The sequence below is a fragment of the Dysidea avara genome, chromosome 8 (genome assembly GCF_963678975.1).
Source record: "Dysidea avara chromosome 8, odDysAvar1.4, whole genome shotgun sequence".
Taxonomy (NCBI): Eukaryota; Metazoa; Porifera; class Demospongiae; order Dictyoceratida; family Dysideidae; genus Dysidea; species Dysidea avara.
The window spans coordinates 7,222,269-7,236,245 of record NC_089279.1 but is presented as its reverse complement, the minus strand read 5'-3'; the positions used below and the strand labels follow the sequence as shown (position 1 = coordinate 7,236,245).

Genomic DNA, 13,977 nt, shown 5'->3' with positions numbered 1-13,977 from the left:
CACTGTAGAGATGGTTTCAAGTCTTCAGTGCACCAAATACCAAGATCTTTTTTTTCTTGCATTTCTGTGATTTCAAAGGGTAAGTTGGTGGAACTGTCCAGCATAGAGTAGGTGAACGGAGCAGAGTTACCAATCCGCATCAGCTTACATTTAGCTATATTGAACCGAAGCAACCATGTGTGAAACCACTGCAACAATCGGTCAACATCACTTTGCAGCCTAAGGTGATCGTCAAAGCTCTGAATAACAGAATAAATTTTTGTATCATCAGCAAACATTCTTACATTACCTTCAATAAGGTCTGGGATGTCATAAACATATAATATAAACAGCAAGGGCCCTAAAACAGACCCCTGGGGGACTCCACTCACCACCTGAGCCCAAGACGACAAGTGACCATTCAACACAACTCTCTGGAAGCGGTTGGAAAGAAAGTTTGATAGCCACAAAGACAAATTACCACGAACACCAAATGCTTCCAACTTGGAGATCAATCTATGATGGGGTACAGAATCAAATGCCTTACTGTATGTCATATCTTGTACAAATATAAACCCACAATCTGGCACTTTCCACATTGTTGTATATAAAAGGAAGCTCACTGATCTGCCCCCTCAGTACATCAATTGTGAGATCTGCAATGCTACTCAGCATATCATTGAATTTATGCACTTATCAATTTCATGCCCCCACCCTCCCGGAATACAGGGGATTTGACAACACCTCAAGGATGACTAAGCCTATATTTCATGCATACAACTAGTAATAAACCTAGTCTCGTGCCCAGACTGCTTTTTTTCTTTTTGTGTGGGGGCGGAGAAAAAATAAACCTGCATGTGGTAGCCAGCGGCGGAGGAAGTAGGGGGGGCTGGGCTGACCCAGACTTATATCTATAGTTTGGTAAGGTGAGACCAAAAAAAAAAAAAAAAGGTTGCAACCAACTGACAAGAGCTTTCCACCTCACCAGCTACCATTTCTAGCTGATAAACTACATAATTCAGTGCTGGTCACTGTAAAGCATTAATGCAATACAATAATACAATAAAAATCCTTACATAGCTCGCTACACACTGACTACTTTATTAGAGTGACTGCTCTATTAGAGTATCTCGATCTTTATCATGGTTTTCAGCCCCACTCCAAGATAGATAATTTCGGTGTGATATCATTCTGAGGGGGGGCTAAGCCCCCCTCAGCAGACCGAGGGGGCTTTAGGCCCCTAGCCCCCCCCCCCCCCCCCCCCCTTTCCGCCGCCTATGGTGGTAGCTATACACCTACCTGTAGCTAGTAAAATTGTAGCAAGTGCGATTTTATAGTTTAGAAATGCAACTACCGAAAATCGGTCAGTGAATTGGGCAACTGTCAATTGCGTCAATTGCCCCAGGGGTGGGGACAAGAAGCGGGGTAGTCTTGCGTGGCCAGACCGCTTTTTCTCGGCACGGCGCTTATCGATTGAATTATAAGCGCCTGCTCGAGCACGCGCTTATAATGCAATCGATAAGCGCCGTGCCGAGAGAAAGTGGTCTGGCCGGTGGGGCATGGCATTGACAAAGTGCCTCGCAAAGTGCATTAGACTTCTGAGTTTACAGCATGCAGGACCCTAACATACCATTTAGTGTGGCAGGACAAACTGAGTGAGTAATATAGTGTATGGCACCATAGATACTAGACCTATTATAAGTCTAGTATCTATGATGGCACAGCACAACATTTGATAAAGCTTGTATTCATCTCTCAGGGAAGGATTTACAGAGCCCTCTTCAAAAGTTAAAAAGATAGATATACTCTAATAGAGCAGTCAGGTATATACTCTAATAGAGCAGTCACGTATACTCTAATAAAATATATCCATATCCATGTATTAGTGAAGTTTATCAGACATTCTAACATTAAATGCAAAACTGAGCATGACCTTTGGTGTACAGTGTATAAAGATATCGAACTCCAATAATTTGTTATGCAAAATGACTGAATCTATCATGCAGGCCCGTAACCAGAGGGGGTTCGAGTGGTTCAGACGAACCCCCTCCAGGATAACCAATTTTAAAAAAATGTTTTAAGCTGACGTACGCCCGAAAGATAGAGAGGGGCTATATGTAGGGCACTGAAGGCTGCTCTGAGATGTTAACTAAAGTGGAGCTAAGTCCCACCTCTACACAGCTAAGATCTGGGTGGGGATGAAATTAAAAATTAAAATACTCTAATACAACAGTCACTCAAATGCTCTAATCATTCATGGTTAAAGCTTTCAAACAATTAACTGAACCTCTTCTATAATGTGCTTATCTGAACACTGCATGTGCTATACCTATTTTTCAGATATGTAGTCAAGGCTAAAATCATCAGATTAGCTACTGTTATTAGTAAAGTGTAGACAACCCAAATTATTAATTTGTGGCTCCTTAAGAATTGTACTGGAGGTCTGAAATGCTTGTGTACGTGTAATGCTCTTGATGTTCAGTTAAATGTTTAGTTATTGGGATAGTGCTGGCCAGCTAACTATATATATATATAGCAAGGGAGTTCACAATAATAACTATCTGCACGAGTACATTTGTGAAGTCCTAGCTCTTTCACTGATGTGCAAGGGTGTATATGGGCGGGCAGGCATGCATGGGATTCTCCTCTGAAAATTCAAGCTAAAATAGCTGCAATAATATTGATAAAGGACTAACCATACAATAAGAAATCATGAATCAACGTAATTTTGAAGTATTTTAATGTTTAAAATGTGTCAGTGGTGGGGGCTATGCCCAAAGACCCCTGCACTTATGAATCACCACCAAAATTATGTGAACCACCTTGGAAAATCCTTTGTGTATATATTTAACTATGTACTTGCATGTGCACTGTAAACCTACTTAGTCTCTGTCCTAAGAAACCACAACATTGTACAGTATACAGCCAAGAAGTCACATGTGACCTAGATGGCTCATGTCACTTAAGTGTGACACAAAAGAATAATAGCTATTGAATGAGTAGAGGAGTACTGAGCAAAACAGTGATAAGTAGATAGTAAATGGATAATGCATGTGTTGATTATTTCATTGTATAGAAGAAATGTATCTACTAAAATTAACCCAAGCATGTGTAGTTGCTGCACATAGTGAAGTTGAGATTAACTTCAAATTATACAGTATGTCAGATTTCAAGGGATTACTCAGAATTATACACTTACAACTGTTCTTTGGAGTTATTAAGTGTGTATTAACAATTTTAGGACAGTTAGAAGTCAAATATTAAAGTGTTGTCAGCAGCTAGGGGCTGTGCCCCCAGACCCCCGCTGCCTTAAACGCCTACCATGTCAAAGTTGAACCCCCCTTTGACAAATCCTGGTTACGGGCCTGCTATGCTATGCATATTTTGTAGTTAATTATAATGTTTTGATTGTAAGTCGTTCTATTTGTATCAGTACTAGTGGATTCATGGTTCCTATACCAGTGAGATGACTATCACTTACAGATTACTATAATTATGTGTCTCTATGTGTTATGCTGTCTGTTTCCATTAGGTAGCTTTATCTAGTGCTAGCTTAAATCCCAAAGGCACTTATATGCTTTATAATTAATGTACTTTTTTGCATATAAAATATAATAGCAATTTGCTGAGTTTTGATTCATTAAAATATCGAAAGTCTCTCAGTGGCCTGCTTCTGGTAACTCTATACTGCTTCCCTTCAAAAAATCCTGGCTACACCCCTGGAGGTGTGTTGACTCCCTCAACTGTAGATAGGAGGTCTATTTTAGAGAAATCCTAGTAAAACTGTACATTTTCACCAACAAATACCTGTCCTGTAACTTCTGCTTTATTGCATCCTTTACTCAACATATCACCTGTTATAATTTCAAAGAAGAAGAAAAAACAGAAAGTATCCAAAGTTACATGCTTTAATCCTCCACAATCAGCTATTCTGGTTCAAATTGTCACACAGTCCATGTAAGAGCTCAGCCGGTTCCTCTATATACATTGTCGTAATTATCGCCTAGCATACTTATTAATGTTGTTACAAATGATTTAGACCTGGCATCATCCGCCTTCCTTACATGACGGTATAGTATGTGCCTGCAGCATAGTAGATTTCATTTTCTTCAATCACTGAAAACTCTCTATTTGCTGGTACATAAGATAGCATTTCCACTTCAGATCTTCTGATGAACAATCATCTGGAAATGACAATGCATATTACATTGGAATATAGCCTAACTTTCAAAGGGGGAACTTCCTTGATAGCAGGTGTAGCGATTGTATGTAGCACTACCGGCCTGACAAACAATTTGAGCAACCGACGATAGTCTTGAGCATCACATGCACAAAGGATAATAGAGAAGGCCAAGAAAAGTAGAAAGAGGAGTCTTGCTCTTGTATTGGGCTGGAGATTACTATTTCTGTGGCAAAACTGCCCTGTAATCTATGCATTCTCTGGCATGGCAGGTATATAGCCAAGTAGAATTTGCTTGGATTGTAGTCTATAACTTGGGTGTGCATGGCTACAATGATTGACGGGAGGTATAATATATAGGCTAGCTACTGGCTAATTGCCCAAATGCATTAAGATAGGTGGTTCTATAACCTGCATGAGTCTGACCTATACATCCACTATGAACTAAATATTGTAATGCACTTGTTTGATACCATACTAGACTTACTAGTGACCATATATACTGCTGAGCAGTAGCCATGTTTATTTGTGGACACGTTCTTTACTAACTTGATAAGTCAAACAGAGAACAACTGATAGTGCATGGTAGCTTCTTATCATGTTCAGACGGAATATGAGACAATGCAACATATATAATTATAATCCTATTGTAAAACTAGGTAAACATTAGATCATGACATATATAAGCTTTAAATTCTCTCGTTATTGTTTCTCTACTATATTTGCTTGGCAGTGGACATTATCGTATACAATGTATGATTATTTGGCATCCAAAGTGCATAAGCTACATAAATTGTCATAGATATATATAGGGCATCAAATTAAATGATAGCTTGTGTACGTAACTTTATCTTAAAAAATTTAAGCCTGCAGATCATCAGTATACATACAGGTCATGTAAGGGTAAGGGCAGAGGAATGACAGTGGAAAGTGTGTTTAGCTATAATGTTTAATATAGTGTAGCTACTGTTAATGTATACAAGTATGCAAGGAATTTTCAACTAGAGTAGGGACCATAGTACATCAATAGCTAGCAAAAAGCATTATTTTACAAAAAAAGTTTTAAAAAAACAAGTACAAAATAAAATTTGAAATTTTCAACTATAGAGTAGGGACCATAGCACATTTATTAAAAGTAATGAAACAAGCTGGAGTAGTGCATGATATCAAATCACAGTGAAACAATAAGAAGTGTTATATCCCTACTGTGGTATCTTGAACACAGTAGGGATATATTACGTCTTACTATGATTTAATATCATGCACTAGCTACTCCAGCTTGTTTCAGTACTTTATATTGATGTCCCTACTCTAGCTAGTATATAGTTTAAAAATTTTGTGTACTTGTTATTTATCACACAGATGCATGGTAGTTGGTCATGGCTGTAAATTCCTCTCTCCAATGAACAAGTCATTGCAACTAAATGATAAGTGCACATTTGTTATATTGTAACTGTATGTATAATTTGAGACATTCATTTAATGAAATAAAATTTGTGAATGAAAATTATACAATTTAATAGAAATGATTGAATGATAACAACGCTTCAGAAGTGCAGATTATATTGCCGCAATTACCAAGACATCTTTAGCAGTAGTGTCTTCAATGACATTTAATGCTTGAATACTGCATGGGTCTACTTGTATATCTGGCTAAAAAGTTTGTAAGTACATAATAGAACAACAGCATGTAGTGTGTAAATGCATCAATATAGTCAAAACAACTGTTAACTTCATATGCATGGAGTTGCATATAACCTTTTAACACAATTGTTATGTATATTTTTCTGTGATCTAAATGTAGCTAGCTACATACTAAATTTTAAAATGTTTCAAGTTGGTCAACAGCTGCTTTAGCTCAGTCTGTTTGGCTGCTTGGGTTTCCTCACATTTTGACCTCTCTTTCCTAAAGTCTGGACATCATGATCTGATCAGCCCAATAGTAGTAGCTATATGTGTATCTGCTTGGTTAATTGTTTGCTTAAATGTGTGCATGAATAGATGCAACAGTCACCATCTAGCAGTTTATGGGCTTGTAGTTGGTACACTTGGTATATAGTGTCCAGACTTGAACCTCTGAAATGCTTTACTTATATTCGCACTTCATGGATAAGTAAACAAGGTGCTGACTATGTTGCTATATATACAACTGCGAATTAGTTAATGTTCTATTATGATGATTGGTAAGACAAATCAACACACAGCATAGCTTGGCAACACAGCTATTGTAGCAAAATGCAGTGGTTAAGTGAATTAAAATTATGTCTTGAGAAATCTAGTAATATACAACAGTGCATATAGATTGTTAAAAGAGAAGTAATTGTGTCCACTGCAACCAGTAGTTACCTCATTTAGGAAAGAAAATAGTCAATAAGTGTGTATATAGTTAAAGAGTTGCAAAAATGTGCATGCGTGGTGGACAGGCCATTGTTACTCTGTCATCCATAGGTACTCTGACAAGGGGGTCCCTGGATGATGGTGATCCATGGTGGATGGTCTACAAGAGTTATCCCAGGATGACATTAAATGTCAACATTATACCAACCTCTGACAGTCATGAAGACCAGGGATTCTCCATGGCAGTACTGGACAACCCTCTAAACTTTTAACCTATTGTAATTACCTAATCATAATACCCTGCTCACTCTCCCCAGCAAATTAACATCTAATTAAATTAAGCAGAATCATTTAAGACTGTAGTACATTATTAAATAATATATTACATCATTGGCCACAATGAAGAAATAATGTCAATAGTATGATAATTACGAATCCACACATTGCCTCTTACGATACTCAAGTTGCCACATATTATTAACTTACTCTTAGGCTATTTCTTCTTTAGAAGTGACAAAGTGAGCGTGTCGATTCCATCAAATAAATCAAGTTCAATTTGACTCCTATAGATATGAAGGATAATAAGGTTAGGAGAATTTTCAACTAGAGCATCAATTCCATTCATTTCGACAACGGCTACAACCAAAACAACATGTACTACCAGTCCACCATGATTAGATATCGATATTGCTTTCATAATACTCTCAGAAAAAACCATCATGTTTGAATCTGGATTGATGTATAACTGTTGTAAGTTGCAAGTTGGTGTAGACAAAAATGACGTAAGCCCAGAGACTTTTAGATATCTGAGAGTATCAGGAATATTGATATTCTGCAGCTGGCAAATATTTATTACCATATAGTAAATAAGTGCTGGAAAAGTGAAAATCTCTGTTTGATTCCTAATATTCATACAGCAACAGCAATATATCTGTGGCAATGAACTTCCAATGCTTTAATTTCATCTTTAAACATTTCTCATGTAGATCATGGCTATTTCTTCCATCCTGCAAACAACATAATGAAATGGCCAAATGTATTAGCTGTAAATCAACTAAAATTTCCCACAGTCGTACAGAATTCTCCACAGACTTCATGAATTGAAATTCCTAATATGTTTAGATTTGACATCAATTAGCAATTGCACATAAACCTTGCAGCCGTTTTAAACAGTTAATTCACCAAGTTTAGCTGCTGTAAGTTGGGACAAGTAATAGCTAGCTGTTCTAGGAGACCAGAGTAAAGTAACTTGCATTGTGAAGCACTGAAATGTGTCAAAAATTCAATACTTTTGTTCAAACCATTAACTGCTAGCAAATAGTGATCTGTCATTAGTCTACCTTCAATACCATCATAATCATCTACACTATGATGAGCAAGTATAATATCACCTGTTACAAGTAGAAATCCCTTGTCTGGAAATTTGCTTCCAGTAAAAACTAGTTCTATTTCAGGAAAATTAATGCCATAGTTGTTGTTTGTGAACTTGGAAAACACTTGAAGTGTTCCTGAGTACTGTTGTAGAAGGATCTTACATCTTACAGGGTTTATCTGCCACAGTCTTAGTTGTGTTGGTGTCAGACAAAATTCAATCCACTTATTAACTATGAGATAAATGTCTTCTATAGATGCTAATTGTTCTCTAATAATCATTTGTTTGATGGTGGTGTCTGCAGTCAGCCGCAGCTGTTGATGACATGACTGGCGCCCAAGTAGAAATAAAAAGAATAAATCTTTTATGAATTCAGTTCCAGGCCAGGCAAGTTCAAGTGTTTGAGGCATTTTAGACTTTCTGTAAGTTGGCAAATGATCAGTTTAGCTGTTGGTATGCTTAACTTTACTAACTCAACACAGTTTGAAAGTGTATGGAGAGGAATCGCCTGGTTTGGTAAAGGCAGTCTTCTTACATAGCTTCCACATGGCGTTAATGCATTTTTAATTGATGTCTCTTCACGAAAATAAATGTAGCCAATTGCATAATGACGGAGTGTCTACAGCTACTCAAATCCACAATGAAGCATAATGCAGTTTTACCCTTTCACGGGTATTTAAGAATGAAAATATATATAAACACTAATATTTCTACCAATAGTATCTCCACCATACTGCTGGAAACCTGAAATATCTACAAAATCAACAGTTAACCTCCTATGAAACTAGGTGGTTTTGGTGGTTCAACAGAAACCACCTGGCTTTAATATTGTCGTGTGCTGTGTTTACAATATTATCACAGTAATATGCATCATATAGTAAGGGCTGTGCAAATACTCGAGTACTTGGTAAGGATTTTGGTACTCAAATAGTAAAATTGGTACTCAAGTACTCAATAAGATCACATGACCCAGCTCACATGATGCATTTGTCATCAGGGAGTGACACAATGAAAGCTATAATACAGTGTGTGTATCACTGTTGCTACTTGAAAAAGCTGTAAACTGCTTAAAGTCAGTATAAAACATGTCACATGGGTATGACTACAAGTAGCTAGTATTTGTGAGTACTCAATTGTTAACTCTAGGGAGTACTAGAATACTAAAAACCCATGATTGTTTCAGCCCTAGCTTATGCCTAGGGCTATCAGTTTCGATCAATTTATTAATCGATTAATCATCTATTACTAAATTGGTTAATAGCGAACACCATGTATATAGCATCAGCAGCTACACTTAATCAATACTGTACACAGTATAGTAGTGTACACACCACCCAGAATAACATTATAGTGGTAAAAGTAGAGTTGAAGGAATGGCAGCAGTGGTACCATATAGCCTAAATATTTTGAGGGGAAAATATTTTGAGGTTGAGCAATGTTGCTAAACATAAAATTTCCCGGATATGCAAACACTCCCAAAATGTATTAGACTATTATGGAGGTCTAAATATTTCAAAGCTAAAATTTTCACTGATAACTCCCAAAACCGCGAAATCAATGAAAAATTTCCTCCTCGAAATATTTAGATTATAAGCGGTACTAGTGCTATTTAATACAACAATACCTGGTTACCTATGGTGGTGGCCTCTATTGCACAACCCAGACAATTAGGTGCCACAAATATTTTAATACATGCTCCCTTGCCCAATTACTCCTACCTTACAAACAGCTAGAAACTTCTATTTCAAGAAGTTGCACCATATGTGACGCAATTTTGGAAAACCATCCTTTCTGGCACATTGGTCAATTTTCTCTTTTGTAGCTAAAATGAAGCATTGGGTGTTTATCTATCTTGTGTCAAAATTTCAGCTTGATATCTTAAAGGATTCCAGAGATATGGTCAATTTACTGTCTAATACATTACAAAGTAACTTTTCATATTAATGCATTGAATTCTGTGAGTGATTAAGCATAACAAATTGTGACAAATCACTTTGTTAACAAATAATTCTATTCCTACTGTCTAAAAATAGTATAAAGAGACTTCTGATAGTTAAATCAAGTGTTCCCAGGGGCGGATCCGGGGGGGGGGGGGGGGGGGGGCTGAAGCCCCCCCTTCACTTTTAGGCTTTACTTGATCAATATACTGAGTATTATAATGACATTTTGTCTTAGCATAATTAGATGATCACTAATAATACAAATACTCATAAAACCACCTTATAAACATCTTTCCAAGGTATTATCAGTGGATTTATGCTAAAGTTTATGCAACAAGGACCCGGATCAGCATTGGAGGTGTACAAGATCGAGATACCCTAATAGAGCAGTCAGCTAACTACTCTAATAGAACATTCACTGGAAGCATAATTATAGTTGGTTCTGTTATGGAATTTTTCCAAACCTACCTGCACCTATACATACAATGAAGTGCATTAGTCTGTTTAAAGTGCTTCATTCATCTACTTGTGTAGTTAATATGTATGGCAATACTTAATCCAGGTAGACAATTTCCATTGAAAATGCTCTCAGATTCAATCTTGTATTGTTCAAATTTCAAAATTTTCCACTTTAAACATTCTTATTCTAACATGCACCTATTCAGTGTTGTGCAATTGTGAGAGGGTGCATCGTGTACTTGGTTGTCTGTACCTACCCAAACTTTTCCATTAACAAAGTGCTTCAGAGAGCCATACCTTAGTAATCTAAAGGCAGTATATAAAATATCTACAGGCAGAAAATATTATGAATTTTAAGTGGAAATGTCTCCAAATTGCAGTATTTTTGCATCTATATTTCAAAATTTTTCCCAGACCCCCCTAGTTCCAGCATGCGAAGCATGCTGGGAAGTGTGCTTTGCACACCTCTACCCAAGAGATTAGTACCTTGAATTAGCCCCCCCCCCCCCCTTTATAAATCCTAGATCCTTCCCTGGTTCCTGGTCCTTTTCTTCAATTAAATGTCATGTATCATTGTTTAAAACTTAGTTTTAACCATTCTAACACCTGAGTTAATTGGTGTCCCACACACGGTGAAATCACTACATGGTCTGATAAAATCATCTACATCTCCTAGTAGAACTTGAAGAAGCTGTGGGTGTGAAATTTCACAGGAAGAAGGCTTAATAGTTGGTTTATCCAAATGTGGAAAAAAATTTATTTAAAAAAATTGCTGAAATTTTCAATTGAGTTTTCCTGAAAATTTTGCATGTGCTCAAAAGGATGGTTTTCCAAAATTGGGTCACATATATGATCATCAAATCTGTAGCTCAAAGAAACTACAAGACGCATGATCAGCTACCTACCCATCTTGCTACATACAAAAGCCAGGTAGCATGCTGTAAAAGGGGATGGTAACTGCTAGTACCCACTCCATTGCACACCAGGCTGGCTTAATTTCACTGTCCAGTGATAGTAATGAACACATCAGCCAACTACTTAGACAGATTGCTAAGTGTACAATGTGGAATATCCTGATGTTCATTCTGTCCGTTGACAAAATTTTTACCCTCGAAAATTTGTGACTACCTGAACCTCAATTACGTACATAAAAAGTTGGGTAAATCTAATGTGCCACACCACAAAATGTGCCGACCTGTTTGATGTCCCAGTTTTGTCGCTTTGCCAATTCTACTTGTGCAGTATGACTGGCCACAGCCATCCACATCATCACCGACATCTTTGCCACCCCTACAGGAGAAGAAATGTAACAACAGTACTTTATTCACTTGGCATAGGCACTGTAAAGTCCTTGAGATGCTTAATCTCATCAAAAAGTTTCATATGAGCCCAAAAAATAGCTGAAAGGCTTAGGTTACTCCTCAATAGAAGTGTGACATTTGTATTTTGGTCAATGCACTACACATGTGCATGCGCACTGTATACACACACACAAATACACACACACATGCACACACACACACACGCACTACACACATACATACAAATACACATATTATATGTACAAACACATATTACAGTGTCCAGATTATGCAAAAGTCCTCATTTTCAAGTGTCCTGATTAACAGGCTCCACTGTAGTAGCTTACGGATAGCTACATCTCAAGTTTCCAAAGCAGCTAAGGTGCACTCTACGATCTCATTAATAAACTACCACATACGTTTCCAAAGCAGCTAAGGTGCACTCTACGATCTCATTAATAAACTACCACATAAGTTTCCAAAGCAGCTAAGGTGCACTCTACGATCTCATTAATAAACTACCACATAAGTTTCCAAAGCAGCTAAGGTGCACTCTATGATCTCATTAATAAACTACCACATAATTGAGGCCATGATTTAAATTTGATTAGTTGAGTGTGCATGTAGGCAGACACTCACGTAGACAAGTACACATATGCTGAGATGTATAATATACCACATACAGCCTGTACATATGAGAGGCTGAATGCAGGGCCGCCCACGGGGGGGGGGGGGGGGGGGAACTGGGGCATTTGCCCCAGGCCCCAGCCTGAAAGGGGCCCCAGGAGGCCCCATGAATATATGTTTAAAAGATCAATAGAAGCTTATAAATAAGGAGATATGGTTGGTGAAGGTTAGCTTTTGTCATTGTCAGCATGTAATGACCTTTTTTTTTTTTTGGTCTTCAACTTACAGCTTGGGAGAATTTGTGATTCAGAATGGAAACCTGGGCCCCACTTTAACTCTTTGCCCTGGGCCCCTTGATTTCTCTGGGCAGCCCTGGCTGAATGTGTGTATGTACTCATACATATGTATGTGCAGTACCAGAAGATGTTTGTCTTATTGCTTCATCTAGACCATGCATGGCAATACCCACTGTTGTTTCCTGTAGGCATAAGCATAGTACCGAGTGCATCATTTGTATATAGACACTTTTATAATTACACCTGTGCATTATAATTGCACATGATTCCTGCACAGTAGTACACAATATAATAATAATTCATATTTGTTCTTACAGATGAAGAACTAAATGCTTCATTGCAGAGACTGTCAAAGTGTGACAGTAATTTGTCAGGAGCTGCACCATGGATGGGTCATAATGGTAGAACAAGGAGGAGGAGACAAATTAAGAAGTTGACTAATTCATATTTACCAGACCAGACCTTAGTGTGAAAGCCAACAACCTATTATCACCAGGAGAGGGTGTGTGGTCTATCTGCCTATATGGTACAATCATGTAGTTTCTCCCAGGGATCAGCCAAAAAAGAGAGGGGAAGTTGTGGAGTCCATGTCCTCCATCTTTTAGAATATCCATGAGTGAGGATCATGTAGCAGCCAGTCTAGAAGTAGACTTGTGAGAGTGGCAGCTTCTTAGAAAACAGTGACAGTTTATTGTAATATAGATTACTGCCTTATCTGTCAAGTCACTGATTAATGATACGGCTAGTCTAGTACGTGTAGAAGGGTGGCCGTCACAGGGAGCACCTTACAACTTTAAATGTATCTACCAAGATAAATATAGCTAAATGGAGATATCCTAATCAGACATTTTGTGGGAGAAGAAGAGATGGAAGATAATGGCATTTCAGTGCTCAAGCTGTAAGGAAGGGTAGCGTAGGCAGTGTTGAGAACAGGTGATCACAACTCTGGGACTGTGCCCTTGTTAGTAATAATATGTGTAACCTTATAATATTACTTGACAGAACTGGTGGTAGAGAGCTGTGATGGATTGGTTGTACTGTGAAGTATTGTTCTAGAAAAGATCATCTTCAAGGTTGGCAGACTGTTTGTTTGATCTGTCCATGATCAGTGGTGGACCAGGTCCAACCTTTCTTGCACCATGTGCTGTTGACTATTTGTTTGGTGGAGTGGACTATGGTACAGTGACTCTGGCATTGGAACATGTGCTTCCTTGATAGAGCAAAAGCTAACACAGGCACATACATAGCTGATGATGCATATAGTATGTTCTGTACAGCCTCTTCAAAGGCAACCTCACAATAATTGTGTATTACATACACCAGATTGCTGATAAATTTATTAAAGAATTTGGTAACTATAGTGCGAAGTGAGAGTAATACTTTTGGATAGACTTCATTTTGCAAACTTTAGCTATGTTTATTCCTTTGTTTACTGTTGCAATGGGAACATTCCAAGGGCCTGTAGTTGTATGAGGTGCCTGTGCCA

General features: G+C 37.8%; 1 long non-coding RNA gene across 1 annotated transcript; it reads left to right on the top strand.

Annotated features, from left to right (window-relative positions):
- The first annotated feature begins 1,496 nt into the window (after positions 1-1,496).
- LOC136264454 (uncharacterized) lies at positions 1,497-6,823 on the top strand. Its single transcript, XR_010705121.1, has 3 exons — positions 1,497-1,634; positions 5,522-5,823; positions 6,608-6,823. It is a non-coding gene; the product is annotated as an uncharacterized lncRNA (long non-coding RNA).
- Positions 6,824-13,977: the final 7,154 nt, after the last annotated feature.